General features: G+C 40.6%; 1 long non-coding RNA gene across 1 annotated transcript; it reads left to right on the top strand.

Moving 5' to 3' along the window:
* The first annotated feature begins 334 nt into the window (after window positions 1-334).
* Window positions 335-14,638, top strand: LOC112132350 (uncharacterized). Its single transcript, XR_002914155.3, has 3 exons — window positions 335-429; window positions 3,598-3,648; window positions 11,864-14,638. It is a non-coding gene; the product is annotated as an uncharacterized LOC112132350 (long non-coding RNA).
* The last annotated feature ends 735 nt before the right edge of the window (window positions 14,639-15,373 follow it).

Below are 15,373 nucleotides of genomic sequence, written 5' to 3'. Positions count from 1 at the left end.
TTCTCCTGCCTCAGCCTCCCGAGTAGCTGGGATTATAGGCATGTGCCACCACGCCCGGCTAATTTTGTATTTTTAGTAGAGACGGGGTTTCTCCATGTTGGTCAGGCTGGTCTTGAGCTCCCGACCTCAGGTGATCCACCTGCCTTGGCCTCCCAAAGTGCTGGGATTACAGGCGTGAGCTACCGTGCCCGGCCATTGTTTATTTTTAAAATTCTATAGACATTAGTCCACTGTCTTCTGGTATGTCAAGTTGCAGAAAAGGTATTTGAGGTCAGTCTTATTTGAATTCCTTTTAATCTAGTCATTTATTTTGCCAACGGGCTCATAAATCCCCTTCATTCTTTTAAGTTTTCAAGTTTGGCCAGGATGTACTTTCATTTGGGTCTTTCAAAATTCATTTTGCTTCGATGTAGTGGGTGCTTTCAATCAGTAAGTACAGATTTTTTTTTTCAGCTCAGAAATGTTTTTCTCGTCTTCGCTTTGGTTTCTCTTCTATTTATACTGATCTAAGAACACCAGTGATCTGTGTTTGCTCTCCATTACATATCTTCCATATCTATCCTCTGTTTGCCATTTAAATCTCTTTGATTTTGCTTCTGCAATCCAGGAACACTTTTCAAGTTTAACTTTCATATGACTGATTCAAAGTTTCACAGCATCATTCAGATATTTTCTAACACTTATGTAAATTACATTTTTCCATTGCATTTTATACCCAAGGCTTTTTTATGTTTTTGTTTGTTTCTTTGTTCCATTTTTAGGGCACCCTGTTCTTGTTTCACGTATACAAATCTTTTATATTTTGAAAGATACTAATTACAGTTTATTTGTAATGTTTTCTTTTCCCTGCATATTGCCTTTTTCATCCAGGTTCCTTTTCTCTCTTGTTTTCTCCTCCCCCCACCCCCCACCATACTACCTGCTTTTCTTGGATTTATGGAAAACCTTGATTGTTTGCTTATATTAAAGAGATGAGGGCTAAACAGCTGCCTGAAACTCAGAGTGCCTAGATGCAGACTGTCCTCTGTGAATCACTGAAGAGTGCTTACTATTCCCATTGTCAATACAGTGATCGCTTAGTATAAGCAGGGATTGGTCCAAAACTCCTGTGGAACCAAAATCCACAGATGCTCAAGTCCTTTGTATAAAATGGAGTGTAGTATTTGCATATAACCTGTGCACACCCTCCTGTTTAACTCATCTTCAGATTACTTATAATACCTAATACAATGTAAATGCTATGCAAATATTTGTTATATTTTATTGGGTTTTTTTATGTGCATCTTTTTTTTCCTGAATATTTGCAATCTGCAGTTTGTTGAATCTGTGGATGAGGAACCACAGAAAAGGAGAGCCAACTATATGTTGGGGGCTTCAGCACCATGGGCTGATCATGTCCCCTAGAGAAGACTCATCCATCTCTTTCATGAGAAATAAAGTTCCATTCTCGGAGCCAATGGAAGAAGAAACTAGTGCTCAGCAGTCAGTATGCAAACAGATACTTAATCTTCCTATTTTTGGTACAAAACCTGAGAGGTCTCCATTGTTGTCTTTAAGCTGAGAGTTTCTATTTTACCCTGTCTATAATATAAACCTCTAGGCTTCTGCTGGGGAGAAGAGATGGCATCCAGTGGCAATCTAAGGGAGAGGGAAGGCACAGAGATCTAGTTTCTTCCTAATTTTCTCAATCCTCCTAATCTTTTGTCCTGCACTCTTTCATCCTGGCTTCTAGAAGGACTATTGCTGCTAATTTCTGAGTCTCTGGAGGGGGACTGTGGTGTAAATTGGGTTGGTTCTCAGCTTTCCCTACCTACAGTTGAGGATTCCGCTTTCTCAGATCTGTTAAGTCTGTTTCCATATGTCTGTCTGTTTTATGGCATCAGAATTTTGCCACTTTTTCTTTTCTTCCATTTTCTGTACCTATGTGGGCTGCTATATGAAAACAAGACCAAACAAAATCTCTCTATTATAGTGTTATAAGGGTTTGCAGAGGGAGCAAAATTAGATGTGTTTGTTCAAAGCTCCATCTTTACCTGGAAGTCCCATTTAGATCTTTTTAGATCTTTGGGGCTCCTTGTTAATTTCACTAATCTAAATTTTAATTTCACCTTTAATCTGAGCTATCTTTCTCCTTAAGCTCCTAATTTCTAGTGGCCTTTCTTTTGGCATTCTTTCAAGGATTCCCAATGGTTTCTTGATAATACCTTCTTAATCGTGTCATAGATCATTTTCAGAGATGAACTCCTTTGAGCCAAATATTCCCATTTCTTTATGCTATAATATGTTTTCACCAGTCTCATTTGTGTTTCTAGTATCTTTACTGATGCTAGAACACGGATAAATATATCCAGACTTCATGTTTATCAAGACAGGGTGAGTGAATTACTCTCTTTGCCTAGCTGTTTGATGGTTGAACTCCCTTCTCAGATCTTGAGCTGGAGGGAAGGTTGACACAAATATCTTCTAGTCTAATTTTCTGTCCCTATCAGAGTTTTTAGGGTGTCACTGCTCTATCAGGGTGTCATTTCCTCCATCACCTACTGCCTGGTTATTTGGTATTCAAGTCGGCTTACTGCTTGAAAAACAAGAGATTGTGCCGCTGCAATGATTGTTAACTGCCTATTTCTTCCCATAGACTTTACCTATGAGGATTTTAAGACCTTCCTCTCCCAGCTTATCTATGCTGCTGCCTCTTCTCCCTCCTTCTGTTCAGTCTATCTCACAAATGCAGTTGTTTACAGGGGTTTTCATTCTCAACCTGGATGTAGAAGGATAAGATGGGAAGGAGGGGCAAGGCCAACAGGACTCTGCTCATTTCATAGAATAACATCATATAGTAAGGGTGGAAAAAATACTTAGCTTTTCTAATTGGGCCATAAAAACATCTTTCTTTTTAAAAAATCATCTCTATGAAACCTGAGTAGATGTTTCTCATGCAGATCTATTTCCTTATAATGTACATCAAATTTTTTCTAGATTCTGGCATGAGTTTTCTTGCCCATCTTAGTTTTGGAGCAGAAATCTGAGCTTTTATTTTTTCTGTGGCTTCATGAAACACTTGCCCTACTTCCCAACTCGGCATATAGGCTTAGTTCAGATGCTCATCCCCTCCTGGTCACAAGATGATGACACCTTTCAGGGTATGTCTTCTTATAACCATATCCAAAGGTAGGAAATGCAGCTTCTCCCTCAGTGTGTCTTTTTATCAGAGGGGAAAATCTTAACCAGGAGCTTCCCAGCATCCTTCTTTTGGGGTTCCATTGGCCATGATTAAGCCATATGTCCAGGGGAGTCTGCAAGAGCCATTATCTAGCATTTTCAGTGTGTGTGCACATGATGGTGGAGAGGGTTATTTGCAGTAAGGGTGAAGGTGACAAGGAATGGCTGTTACATAAGCAACAAACAGTCCTTGCTACCAGCCTATGAAAATCATTGCATTCTACATAAGTATGTTGTAGTTGCTGACTAGAACAAATCAAAGTCATCTTTATGTGAGAAAGATTTGTGTCATTTCCATACCTGGTATAGCCCTCCTCCTTCGTGAGCAAGATCAACATAGACATTGTCAATCATATAATAAATCCATTTTGTTTCCAGTTTTATTCAGGCTTCTGAGAAGCTCTGAGACAAATTTATGATCCATCACTGGTAAGTAAGCATTATTTCTCATGGTCTCCATTTTCTAAACTTCCAGCTTCATTGAACCTCCCCACCCTTAATTTTCCCTAAACTCTTCTCATGTAATCTTATTTTATTTCATTTTGACCCACTGTATATATTTTCAAGAGTATTCTTACATCTTAAGTCCTTTTGGAACAAGGCCAAGTCTAAATAATAATTAATTAACTACTGATGTTTTTATAACCTGGTATTAAATTATACTCAAGAATTGGGACAGTGTTTTGCTGATTTTTATGTATCCTATGTTTCCTTGTCTATAGTAGCACCCAATAAATGTTCATGGAATTGAATTGATTCATCCCCAGGGCTACTCGAGTCCACCAATCCTCTAAATGTGGTCTTCCTTTTATTTTCTAGGGGATTTTAGGATTACAGGCATCAACCAGTTGATCTTGTATGCACAGACAGATAACTGGAAAACAGTCCTTTCCATGCCTGTGGTTCGATGTGTGAATTCTTGGACTGGCCTGCGATTGTTATATCAAACAAATGCTTACAAGTATTGATCTGATTTGACTGAATAGCAGCTCAGCCAAACCAGCACACAGCTGCCAGAGTCACACTGGGCCACAACAGCTGGAGACAGACATAGGAAACTAGAAATTATTCAGTTGCAGCCCCTCCAAACCATGTTTGACATGCTATTTATCTTCTCCTACTGAAACTCTCTCTTTCCAAATAAATGAGGGTGGGTGATAGCTTAGGGGTTGTTTACCTTCTACTGATCAAACAAGTCTGAATTAGGAATTAGAATCAGTGAGTCTAAAATGATGAACACGCTTACCCTAGCATTACTTAGAAAATGGGAAAAATAAATTAGATTACTACTTGGAAGGACTCATTGGTTTGGAGAGCAGCAGGGACTTAATTGCAGGTCTAAGGCAGCACAGCCTCCGTTTTTCTTCAACACAATCTACAGCTTTCCTCAGAGCAACAGGCAGAGAGTGGATTCCTTAGAGAGTACTGTGATTTGTAGCAAGCCAGCAGAGACAGAGAGCAGGATAGGACCTGCAATTTGCCCTCTAATGACATGGTGATGTCACATTTTCATGGGCCCTGGGATTACTACCTAGCACCTTGTTTCAAACATTTGCTGTCTTGGAGAGCTCCAGGGCACATCTTTCTGTTCCATGGGATGCGTCAGAAGCAGCATAGTCACAGAACTGATGAAGTGAATAAAAGTGTTTTTGTTTCTCAGGCAGAGTTAACAGGATGCTTTACTCCATCAACAGCTGTCCTTTATACAGTATCTTTTTGTAGAATAACACACAACGACATAATGCAGTTTGCTTGAAATTCTAATTAAAATGAGGTACTTGTCTCCTGCTTCAGCCAAATGAAATTATGGAACAAGACTTACAAGCAGCAAAGACTCATTTCAACAGTGCAACTAGCCTGCAAAATCAGTCCCCGAGCAACAAAGTCAGCTTTCAGAATTATGGGACTTAGAGGGTCTACTGCATCCACTAAAAGCATTTGTGTGTGTGTGTGTGTGTGTGTGTGTGTGCATGATTGTGCACACAGAGCAGAAAGCTAAGTCCTCTAAAGAACATTCACATAACAGTCATAACACATGTTAATATTGATGTACAATATAATACAGTAGAAGCTTCCTATGATGCCAGCCTCCTGTGACAGGGCTGAGGCTGACCTTTTAGGTAAAACCACCTTATAATTAGGTCCGTTTGTTACTTGAGATGACTGCTCTGGCTGAGGCCCAAGGTTCCCTGGTTGCACATTGCCTCATCCATACAATAAAGATGTATTAATAAGGAATGTCATTCTTTGCTGCCACATAGTCCTCTGTGGGACTTCATTTGTTTAAAACCAAACTCTGTAAGAAATCAAAAGGCAGAAAGAAAGAGTGCAGGAATCCATGTCAGCTCATAACAGAAGAGTTTGTTGTAGACATGGCACAAATATCTTGCAATATAGTTTACCAAAAATAATATGCACTGATATATTTATATATAAATATATGTTAAAATATATTATATTATATTATATTTATATATTTATATTAAATATATAATATGTATTATATATAAATTTATATATATTATATATAATATATTATATTTTGTATATTTAATATCAGCAGGTATTATATTTAATATCAGAGCACCTTATAAATGCCAAACACTGTATAGCTTACCCATTGCTTCTCAAAGAATTCCCTGACATACCATTATCATCCCCACTTAACATATGCGGGAGCACATTTCAAAGGGTTAGGTAACCTGCTCAAGGTCATGTAGGTAATAAGTGGCAGATTCAGGGTTTGAATTTAGGCAGCCTATTCTGGATCCTAAGCTCTTAAATACTAATTCCAGTAGCCAGCATGTACGTAACACTTACTTTGTATGGGGCACTAGGTGCTTTGTATTTGTGAAACTCATTTAATTTCCACATTGATTTTATTAGGTAGATACTGTAATTAACCTTATTTTTATTGGTGCAATTAATGAAGTATACAGAGGTCATGTTACATTCTCAAAGTCACGTACTTGCAAAATGGCAAGGAGGAGTGGGCCAGGGACTATGTTTTAGCTACGATGCTATTCTCCTCTCCATACCATGTCATCCTCTGCCTGAAGGTCTGCTTGGGCAGCATTTTGTTGGTTTTGAATTTCATTGCTGTTTTTGTACCTTTCTTATCAAAACCATGAAAAGCCTTTTTTTTTTTTAATAAAAGGGGCTACTCACAAGTATCCCTTTGTATTTGTCTCTGTTTCTCTTTTGGGGATGTCAGCTGGCAGCTGAGAAAACAAATTTTAATTCTTTCATTGAGTTAGGCTTAGGGCAATGGGGATATTACTGGACATAGAGATTTGGAAACCATTTCTCCTTTATAAGTCCCAGGTGGCTTGTTGGGAGTAAATGAGCGTCCTGCCTTAGCTATTACTCAGGCTAATAGGACAAATATTTCCATCCAAATCTGAGTGATCGAGTGCATGAACAGTTTTGTTACAACAGCTGAAAACTAGGAAATCAAATGAGGTAAATTAATTTTAAAATAAATGTTCCCTTAGAAGGGTCCCCCAGATGTGGAGAGCAACTGGTGCCAGCAACCACCCCATAATACAAAGCCAAAGGGCTCAGGAAGAGCCAGTGGTAGAGACAGCCCTGGCTACAGAGGCCATGGGAGGTGGGGCAGGGAAAGACAGGTTTCAGCATTAAGCCAGAGGACTAAGTGATCAATTAGATTGGACATCTACATCAGTGTGTGCTTAGGGAATGCCAGTTCATTTTAATATTAACCTGTAAAAATATAATTAACAAAACATACCTCCTTGCACAAACCTCTACGTTATACAAAATAGACAGAAATAAATGAGTAATACTGTCCGCACCGAGTTTACTTCTTGAGACTGAACGCAGATGTAGATCAAAGGTTGAAGGAGCACATATAATCAGTGGCTTTTCATATATAACATGTATTTTTAGAGATGGGATCTTGCTATGTTGCCTAGGCTAGTTTCAAACTCCTGGGCTCAAGTGATCTTCCCACCTTAGCCTCCCAAGTAGCTGGGACTATAGGCATGTGCTGCCATGTCTGGCTGATCTTTTTAATAAAAAGATAAAAACACAGATAAAATTCAAAACCAACAAAATGTGGCGCATATATATATATATATATATATATATATATTCATCTGAATATTTTTCTTCTCAGGAAATCTCTTTCTGCAAACTGCTGGTTACTGTATTCCTTCTCTCAAGTTGCAGAATTCAAGTCATGTCTGGATTCATTAATAACTATGGCTTATTGGGCACCTACTATGTGCCAAGTGCTTTTTAGGCGTTATCATATTTATCCTCCCAACAACTCCCATGAATCCGTAATATTATCCTCATTTTACGGGCAGGAAATGGAAGTTGAGTGAGGTTCAGTAACTTGCCCAGGGAGCTAAGTGTTTGAACTGCCTGGGATATAAACTCAGGGTTGTTTGATTCTAAAGTACTGAGCCTACTATCTCTAGGAGAACATATTTGAAAGGATGCCCTGGCTATGAAACTGCAAAACCACTGGCGATACAGCAATATCACTGTAATATCACGGGGTAGCCCTTTTGGAAGAGGAGTGGCTTGTAGTTACTAAAATTGTGAAAGGAATTCTATATTAGAAATGCATGCTAAGGCTGGATGCAGTGGCTCACACCTGTAATCGCAGCACTTTGGGAGGCTGAGGCGGGCAGATCACCTGAGGTCAGGAGTTGGAGACCAGCCATCCCAACATCCCAACCTCGCCTGTACTAAAAATACAAAATTTAGCCAGGCATGGTGGCACACATCTGTAGTCCCAACTACTAGGGAGGCTGAGGCAGGAGAATTGCTTGAACTCAGAAGGTGGAAGTTGCACTGAGCCGAGATCGTGCCACTGCACTCCAGTCTGGGCGACAGAGCAAGACTCTGTCTCAAAAAAAGAAAAAAAAGAAATGCATCCGAAAGACATGCTTGCACATGGACTCCAGAATATTCTGACATTTTCCTATTTCTGTGTAAAATAGGAAAAATGTAAAAAATCATACTAATAGTCAACAGAAGAATATGCAAATAAACTATGATTCATCCTTAATATGGAACACTGGGCATCTGTGAAACAGAAAGGGAGAGTGCTGTATCTACTGACGGGGAAAAAACCTCCAGGTCATATTTAGTGGTCAAAGTGAGTTGCAGAACAATATGCATGATATGATCCCATTTACATTTTTTAAAGATATGTACATATGTATATGAATATTATAAAAGCATAGGATAAAAACTGGAAGGAAGCATATAATTTCCTGGGATGGATGTGAGAGTTTAGAAAGGATAGAGATGGAGAAAGCGCAAGGGAATGAAGGATAATTTTCAAATTTTGCTTTATAAGTTTATATGATTTGATGTTTTTAGAGTGATGAAGGACTTATTACTTACATAATAAAAAAGAAGTGAACATTTCAGCAACTATAGTCAAATGGCAAAAGTGTGTTTGTGTTTCCATAAACTTTGTTGTTGTTGTTGTTGTTGTTGTTGTTGTTGTTTTGAGACGGAGTCTCTCTCTGTTGCCAGGCTGGAGTGCAGTGGTGCCATCTCGGCTCACTGCAACCTCCGCCTCCCGGGTTCAAGCGATTCTGCTGCCTCAGCCTCCTGAGTGGCTGGGACTAAAGGCACGTGCCACCACGCCCAGCTAATTTTTGTATTTTTAGTAGAGACGGGGTTTCACCATGTTGGCCAGGATGGTCTCGATCTCTTGACCTCGTGATCCGCCTGCCTCGGCCCCCTAAAGTGCTGGGATTATAGGTGTGAGCCACTGCACCTGGCCTTGTTACCATAAACTTTTCAGATATGTTAGTGTACAAGATATTTTCTCCTTAAGGGGTTTGTTAAATTTTTTCAGCCTCTTCCCCTGAAACCTTTAGCCGGTTTCTGCAATTTAAGCATATTTCAACAATGAATACTTAATACAGTCATGCACTGCATAATGACATTTCAGTCAATGATGGATCGCATACAGGATGTTGGTCCCATCAGATTACAATCCACATTTTTACTGTACTTTTCTATGTTTAGATACACAAATACTTACCATGTGTTACAACTGCCTACAGTATTCAGTAAAATAATATGCTGTGTAAGTTGAGGCTATACCGTATCGCTTAGGTGTGTAATAGTCTACACCATCTACATTTGGGTAAGTACACTCTATGATGTTTGAAGAATAATGAAATCACCTAATAATGCATTTCTCAGAATGCATTCCTGTTGTTCAACAATGCATGACTTTATTAATAATTATTTCAGATAAGAGTCTTAGTTCTGTTCTGTGATATGCTACAAAGAAGGAACAACCACACCAACAAACAACAAAAATCAGTAATTTTAGGTCCTCTGTTCAAAAATTCCACAAAATAAATGTATCATTTGGAAACATCATATTGATAATTCTAGTGGCTCCTGGCCCAGGCAATAGCAAGTGGGGAACTCATTGTCCTATATTTTGAGGCTTCAGCAGGACAGTAATGAAAATTCACCAGAGAGTCTAATAAGCATATCCATCTGATCTCCAAGGAGCCTCAAGCTCCAAGAGGAGGAAGAAGACAGGACGGCTCTTCTAAAAAGTAACCACAAAAAAAACGCAATTACTTTTGCACCAACCTAATAGAAGAAATGCCATATCCTTACATACGCCTCCCTGGCCATCCAAAGAATTCATATGCATGGGCATTCAGTATATTCAAAAAAATTTACCTGATGCTAAATCTTTGCCTGCAAGCCAGGGCAAATGTACCATGGGCTAGTTCCCAGCACTTCAGTAATTCTTGAAGGCTGGTGTTAGACGTATAATCTGTGTAAGATTGGAAGGTCATGGAATACAAAGAAAGTTGTACCCCTTTGCACTCACCCAAAAGGGGAAAATGTGACTTTCTCTAGCTATATAAATAGCTGATATCAGGTCTGTCTGTAGTATTACCCAAGTGATGACCCATAGTGACAAAAAAATAGCTGAAATTATCAGGCAGCGTGGGCCACAGTCTCATTATTTTGATAGTGCAAGCGTGGCCTTTAACAACACATTGTCATTGTCACATTTGTCTCAGGAACATCAGATGATGATGGCTATTAGTTTGCATTTTTGAAGATATGTCTAAGACATCTGACAAGGTTTACATACAAATTAAAATAACAACAAGAATTCAGGCTAGTGGCTTGTCCTGCAATTGTCCAGGGCAATATTATAACCCATGATAACATTTTGCTCCCTCTTAGTTCCTATAGCAATGAAGAAAAATATCTGTAATGATAGTTCCTTTTGCTTTTAAAATGTGAAATGTGTAAACAAACAAATAGAATGTGCCATTTCAGACATACTTCCGCAACATGTAAAGAGGCTGCTTTGGTTTTACTTCAGGGATAAAGACTTGTATCTGAAAATATCTCACTCTTAACAATTCTAACACATCATGCTTATTACCCCCTAAATTCGGCTTTTGTTTTGTTTGCTGATTGTATTTCCTTCTAATCTGCAATTATCAATTTACCCATCCTGTTTTACTCTATCTTATTATCCATGTATCATCTATTTAAGATTATTATCTCATAGAAAGCCACTGTCAGCAATATTTTTACACTGCATGCCAGAGACAGAGAGTTTGACGAAGAAAGAATGAGAGGACAGAGAAAATAGAATGGGCAATGGTAACCGAGGCTGTGAGAGGTGATATTATAGACATGACCTCACTTTCTTCCTGCCAGTCCAGTGGAGGTGGCCCCAGCATAAAGAAGCAAAGGTCTAGGAAGACATGTGGCAGACAGCAGAGCCAGTGGCGACCAGGGAGCGCCACCAACTAGCATACAAGACAGGATTTCTCAATTACCGCCTTGAATGTAGTTGCCACCCTCTACCAGTGAAACCAGGGCCCCGTCTCTCTTAGTTTGTGCAGTGCTCAATGGCCTGCCATGCACCAGAGGTTTGTTAAAATATATATGATGATGGTAAATACAGATTAAAATAAAGTGCTGAGAAGCCAAGCCTATTAACTCACCTTGAGGTCCTTGCCTGGGTGGAGAAGCCATGCAGAACAAATGGCCCTGTAACGCTCCAAGCCAAAAGCCCCCAGTGGGAAGACTTTGCGATCAGCATGTGTGGAGGAATTAACTGCACACTCCCTTTAATGTTCATCAGAATTGAACGCTGCTAATTTACAGCATTTCAGCACTTCGGGGCCCCTTAGAGTCTTTCCAATTATGCTAGTGAGGAGGTGACTGGCTTGTGATCCCCGTGGTGAGACTGTGGAAGCAGAACTTAGCAGCAGAGGCCCGGGGTTCCAATGGGCCCATCCTAATGAAGCACATTGTTTGCTCCATTCTTACTGTCCACGACCCCCAGGCTTCCTGGGCATTTTCTTCACCCTGGTTTCCCATACCCATTCTGGAATGGAGAAGTGGGGCAGTCACACAACCAACGCTGGGAGCAGAGTGTGTAGCCTTCTTATTTCTAGTTAAAAAGCAATACATCCGAAGTCAGGTAATGAATTCCATTTTGAGTAATCTCATTATGGACATCTATTCAAAGAGTCCATATAGCACAAGTAGAATGACTGGAAAACCTAGTATAATGTGCTGGCTTTTTTCCCTGTGCCAAATTAGCAGTGAAGGCCTTTTAAACGATGCTTCATTTAGGCTCTCTTATTATCAGAAATATTATACAAGCTGGAGCTGAGGCCTGACTGCAGTTGCACTGCCGCGATAACTCCCACTGTTGGATCAATGGCTGGCAAGATTCCACCGTCAAAGGAGCTCCAAGCAGCAACGCAAGAGGCCCCAGTGCACTGTTCTCTCCTGGACCCTGGAAGAAGGAAAGAATAGGAGAAGAAGGTCCTGGAAGTGGAAGTGGCAAGGGGATTTTCTCTGGGACTTCTTTCTAGGATCGTCGTGCAGGATCCATTTTTAAGGTGTATCGTGCAGGATCTGTTTTATTCAACCCATCTTACGTTCAGTGAGCCACTGGTTCTTCCTGGGGCGCTCATCAGTTATACCACCACTTTATAATCTTCAGCTGCTTCCCATTGTTGTCTTTAAAAAGTTTAGACTTCTTACCCTGAAAATCACCAGGCTTCCCAAACTTTAATGTACACACCCATCACCTGGGGATCTTGTTAAACTGCAGTTCTGATTCAACAGTCCTGAGGGGTGGCCTGGGATTCCATGTGTGTAGTAAGCTTCCAGTGGCCTATACTTGGAGGAGCAAGGCTCTAAACATTGGTTCTCAAACTTGAACTTGCATTAGAATCCCTGGAGGGTTTGTTAAAAGAGAGGTTCTTGGCCCCGCCCCCAGAGTTTCCGATTCGGTAGGTCCAGGGTGGGACCTGAGAATTTGCATTTCCAGACGTTCCCAGGTGATGCTGAGGCTGCTGACCCAGGCAGCACAATTTGAGAATCATTGCTTAGAGTAATGGTTCTCAAATCTGGCTGCACATACGTATTATCTAAATAAAAATGAGGAGATTTAAAAACATGGATTCTCACCTCTGACTCAGATTCATGAGATCAGAATTTCTGGGGATAAGGCCCCAGCATCGAAATCTTTCTTCACTCCTTAAGTGATTTTTTTCAATATGGATTGAGAACCATTGCTCTAAAGCATGGTTTTCAGCACAATTTCCGTACAGTGTATAGATAGGAAAATAAGACTATCCCCTTAGCCCCAAATTTGCTTTGTACTGCTGTATTCCAGAACTTTGGATTAAACTGGTTTTTCCTCCCTGAAATATCCTTCCTTATGCACTGTCAAAACCCCATCTGTCTTTCATGGTTTATCTCAAATCCCATCTCTTTCATGAGGCCTTTCTCCAGGTCTGCAGCCAGCTGAGAGCTCTGTTCCTTGAGCTTTCTAATTCCAGTCACGATTGAAATGCTTGGCCAGGCACAGTGGCTCATGCCTGTAATCCCAACACTTTGGGAGGCCGATGCAGGAGGATCATGAGGTCAGGAGATTGAGACCAACCTGACTAACACAGTGAAACCCCATCTCTACTAAATATACAAAAAATTAGCAGAGTGTGGTGGCAGGCGCCTGTAGTCCCAGTTACTCGGGAGGCTGAGGCGGGAGAATGGCATGAACCCGCAAGACAGAGCTTGCAGTGAGCCGAGATGGCGCCACTGCACTCTAGCCTGGGTGACAGAGCAAGACGCCATCTCAAAAAAAAAAAAAAAGAAAGAAAAAGAAATGCTCACCTCCCTCATTTTGTCCCTCCTTCCTGTTCCCAGAATCATCCTGGGCAGCCTCTTTTGTAAAACCTACGCCCATACTAGGTTTATATGTGTGTCCTTTGACCTTGCCCCACCAGCTTGCAAACGACTCACAGGCAGGAACTGTACCTCATTCATCCTGCTTGTCCTTCCCGAAGTGCATTGTCCTATCCTAGAAGGAAGTCCCTCACTTAGTACCTATTGAGTTGCTTTGTGCCTCTGTGGCCCTGGACATACACTTTCTTTCATAATATCCACCATTTGTGTAGTTGCCCTAACCTTCTCTAGAAGGTATAATCTGCTTGAGTGGAGGGACTACGCCATGCACATCTTTACATCCTCACATCCCTCTACCCTCAATACACACTCCTTTTTAGGTTCTTGCTATTCAAAATGTGGTCCACGAACCAACTGCATTGGTATCACCTGCAGCTTGTTAGACATGCAGTCTCTCAGGCCCCGCCCAGATCTACTGAATCAGAATCTGCATTTTAACAAGGTCTCAAAGTGATATGTGAACTCATTAAAGTTAGAGAGGAACTGGGCACTGTGGCTCAGGCCTGTTATCCCAGTGCTTTGGGAGGCTGAGTTGGGAGGATCGCTTGAGACCAGGAGTTCAAGGCCAGCCTGGGCAACACAGTAAGACCGCGTCTCTACAACAAATTTGCCGGGCATGGTGGTACATGCCTGTAGTCCCAGCTATTAACACTTGGGAAGCTGAGGTGGGAGAATCACTTGAGCCCAGAAGGTCCAGGCTGCAGTGAGCCAAGATTGCACCACTTCACACCAGCCTGGGTGACACAGCAAGACCTTTCTCAAAAGTAAAATTAAATTAAATTAAAAAGTTAGAGAGGCACTTCTTTGGGAGGTGACATAGTAAAATATTTAAGAGAATATGTCCTGGACTCAGACTATTAAGCTTGGGCGAGTTGTGTAAACTCTCTATACCACAGTTTTCCCATCTGTAAAGTGAGAATATTAACAGTCCTCACCTCATGGTGATGTGGAAACGTTAAGTAAAGTAATGTGTAAGTAAAACACTGAGAACATTATAAGCACTCAATAATACAGTATCAACTATTATTACTCAATTAAAACTGGTTAACTTTAATTGAATTTGAACTGCCACCTAGAATAGACGAGAAAATGAAACACAATTCTGCATGGATGTCAGAAACATGAAATATAAAGTGTAATAAATAAAAATATTAAAAACCCCTTAGCAAATGTTAAGGAGCATGTCAAATGATTCCTGTGTTGAACCTTAAGCATTTAGGCGGCTGGAGCCTTGAAAGTTACCATCCCCCAATTTTCTGCTGTGTCACTAGGTTTTCGTCTATTGAGCAATCCTTTCAGGTCGCCTCCACTCTGCTCTGCCTAAAGGACAACTTCATACAGTGCATTCGTGTCTTAGACTCCCCGATCTCCTGTAGCCTTTGCAATTACCTCGGCGGCCATGAAATGCACCACTTGCGTGGCTGAAACATATGCACACACTGCCCCCTAGGGGATATCCTCTGTCATGACCCCCCAAAACAAGAAAAAAATCTCTTGGGGTGTAATTGGCTTCAAGGAAAAGGGCTGAAACCTTGACTGTAACATCCTATACCGCTTTGTAAATACTATTGGTCCACTCTAAAGTTAAGTAATAATAACATGCACTACCGTTGAGCCTTACTAGAATTTGTGAAACAGAATATGATATATGTGACCTGGATTTGTTTCCCTCAAATGTTAGGAAAAGGCATTAACACAGTGAGAGTCTGGAATGATAACCTACATTTGAAATGAATCCCTGTGTTTGCTGATAGAAAAAAATGACACATTCCTATCCCATACAGTAGATCCACAACTTAAGGTATTGAAGGAATGGCAGGGTAATGTTAGCAACATTATGATGAAATTCATTCAACAGATAATTATTGAGAGGCTACTATGTCCCCAGCACTTGTGGTTT

Source organism: Pongo abelii, chromosome 11, assembly GCF_028885655.2.
Source record: "Pongo abelii isolate AG06213 chromosome 11, NHGRI_mPonAbe1-v2.0_pri, whole genome shotgun sequence".
In the NCBI taxonomy this organism is placed as follows: domain Eukaryota; kingdom Metazoa; phylum Chordata; class Mammalia; order Primates; family Hominidae; genus Pongo; species Pongo abelii.
This window is presented reverse-complemented; position numbering and strand designations above follow the sequence as displayed.